Source organism: Aptenodytes forsteri, unplaced genomic scaffold (genome assembly GCF_000699145.1).
Source record: "Aptenodytes forsteri isolate BGI_AS27 unplaced genomic scaffold, ASM69914v1 Scaffold146, whole genome shotgun sequence".
NCBI classification, from domain to species: domain Eukaryota; kingdom Metazoa; phylum Chordata; class Aves; order Sphenisciformes; family Spheniscidae; genus Aptenodytes; species Aptenodytes forsteri.
The window spans coordinates 6,519,274-6,522,346 of record NW_008795128.1 but is presented as its reverse complement, the minus strand read 5'-3'; positions in this window follow the sequence as shown (position 1 = coordinate 6,522,346).

Sequence of the window (3,073 nt, the reverse complement as noted above, 5' to 3'; positions counted from 1 at the left end):
TTTCCTGTGTCTGTTGAATAGGTGTACCAGGCTCAGCACTGTGACTGTTGGGTGGGACTTGGTATTTGGAAGGAGATCTTGCCTTCCTGGATTGTTATCACTATAAAAGCCTGGTTTTTAAAGCTGCATCTGTGAAACTAACTTGGAAGTATCATTGCAGTTCAGTAGCACTTTATTCTTGTTTAGTCATTTAAATAAGCAGCTAATCTGAATTTGCGCTGTTGAGTTCTGAGCTGAAAATACAGATGTTGGAAATCCTGAAAGGTGCTCCATACTTCCAACTCTTTGTAAATTCTGCAAGTGTTACATGTGCAGCAACTTCATGAGCAGGCCATGAGATTATTTTTTTAGTCATCTGAAAGACCACCACCACTGAATGTCCATAACCATGCCTGGCAGGTTCATGAGCTTACAATGGATAGCACTTATCCTATTACACTGGATGTGTCCTATCCTGCATTCAGATCCCATCGTGTAGTTTTCTGTGACCTGGGATCTGGGACTTCTCTCGTGTGCATTTGATTCAATACAGTGTTCTTTACTGCTGCTCTAGGAGCTTCTTGTCATATGTGTCGCCACCTTATGAATTGCTGCCTCTGTCAGCAGAAGTCTGGGAATGACAATTCATATCAAGAGAAGAACTTAGTGACTTATCCTTTCTCTTTTAAAAGAAGGGCAGTGAGGAAAAGCAGGCTTGAGAGACTTTGAAATAGAACATTTTATTGTGGCAAGTTAAAAATCTTATTTTAGAAGTTAAAAGTATAATTTATCTTTCAAAATCAGTGCTGTGGATAAGTCCAGCATGGCCTTAGTGAAAAATGGTAGTGGCTCTTGTGAGTTAGCCTTTGCATCCTGTTTTAGAGGGCTCTAGTGTGCCATGGTGTTCTGTGAGGAGGCAGGAACACACTTTAGTGTTTCAGGTGTTTAGCTGTTTGCTACAACACTTGAAAGTCCTGGGTTTCCATGCATAAAGGCTTCAACTGCTGAACTATCAAAGGAGTTTTGTCTTTGCTTTGATACATGATCTACTTCGTAAAGATGAGGGGTCTGCTGCATTGTACACTCCTGCATGTGCAGAGAGGTTTGAGTGTTGGGTTTTTTTGCTTTTGGAGAGGGATTAGTTTTATTTCCCTGTTACTGTGCATTAGGTACAGCTTATTCTAGAAGTAGAACAAATCGACTTTGGCATGTTCTGGCATGATTGTTCTTGTGTTCTTCCCTTCCCACAGTTTTTAGCATTGGCATTTTTTTCCTTTGTTTGTTTGGAAGCAGAAAGCCGCAGGAAATCACATGTAAATAAATGTTTATGCTTTAAGCCTCCCAGATCAAAGGTTGAGCTGATTTGAGCCAGTTTGCTAAGGCTAGTGAAAAAGATCTTTGAAATGTGTAGTATATATGTGGTGGAGTCCCCATCCCTGGAGGTATTTAAAAGAGGAGTAGATGAGGCACTTAGGGACATGGTTTAGTGGACATGGTGGTGTTGGGTCGACGGTTGGACTCGATGATCTTAGAGGTCTTTTCCAACCTCAATGATTCTATGATTCTATGATTCTATATTTAGTTCCTTAAATTTAGCTTCTGTGCACTGATCTATAAAGTCTGTGAATGTTTGGGTATTGAATTTAAAGACAAACAGAGATTGTTCAGCAAGTACAGATACTTTGTAGAATGGTTTTTGCAGCAAAAGCAGCCTGCAAGTCCTCTCAAATCAATATTGGTTATGAAATTATAGCAGAACAGGCATAGTGCTATTGGATTAAGGGCCAGAACAAACCTATTATTCAAAGACCAATGTTAATATAATGGGCTCAAACCTAACTAGTGCTGTCATTGAATGCGGGACCATCATTTATGCCTGAAGAAGAATTCTCATTTAAATCCAGCTTTGATTATGTAAAAAGTTAAATTGTACTTGGTTAAAATTGTGGGGTTTGGGTTGTTTTTTTTTTTAAGAATTCCAGGGTGACTTGGAACCCATGGAATTAATAATTACGAGATGACTTGATTGGAGAATGTTAATGCTCCTGTAATGTCAAATTACAGCATAATTGAAAACAATTTGGTCTTAGTCTTGATGTGAACATTTTCAAGATGGTGCTGTTGTGAATGAAGACAATAGCACTCATGCTTTAAGGTTAAGCAGGGTTGTCTGCTTCTGTTTTTGAAAAGTGGCAGTTATCATAGTGTAGGCTGGAAGAACGTTGTAAGATGGAGGCTTGCTTGATAGGCTTGGGGCTCCTCTTGCTTCTCACTTGCCATCCAGGAAGGGATGCAGAAAGGCTTTTTCTGTAAATACATGCTCTGGTTCCATTAAGTTTTAGCATTTAAATACGCACATCCTTCGTTTGAGACCTTGTTGTCTGGAAAGTCAAGACTTGGTGTATCACATTTGGTCCACTGAGTATGTGCTGTCTGCATCTGTGAGTGGATTACTCAAAGGGAGGTGCAGGATGGTTTCTGTTGGTACAGCGCTGCCTGACTTGCCTCGTGGAAGTTACTGTTGGGCCTCAAGTTCTGCAGGTCTGACTTAGTTAACAATTACTTTTTGATATGCAGATCAAAAGAAAAAAATCGTTTCCTCACTCCCAAACAGATGTAACAATTGTCTCATGACTGTGTTATCTCTGCCTGTGGTAAGATGGGTTAAAGTTAGTAAAATCATACTGAGTTCATCGAAGGGTTAGGTCTGTCAGCAAACTGACACTGCTCATGTACTGTTTCAAACCGCTCCCTTTTAGTACCAGCAGCACTTGTATAGGCTTGAAAACACACACAAAAGCAGCAATGTCTTGTAGTGTAACCTACAGCACTGCGATCATTGGTAGAAGCATCCACTTGAGTGGTTGAGGGAATATTTCCACTCTGTTTTTGTAAAGGGATTTACTTTATCCTTTTACCTAGTTATTGTGAAAAACTGGAATTCAGTTGTGTGTGGGGGTGGTTTTTTTTCTCCCTAGTTAATAGAAATAATGAAATGCAGGGAAAATGTAATTTTATTATTCTAGAGTGTGTATATCCTTGGGAATTTTCAAGTGAATTACAGGTATTTGCTTTTGCTATAGTTCCCAGTCAT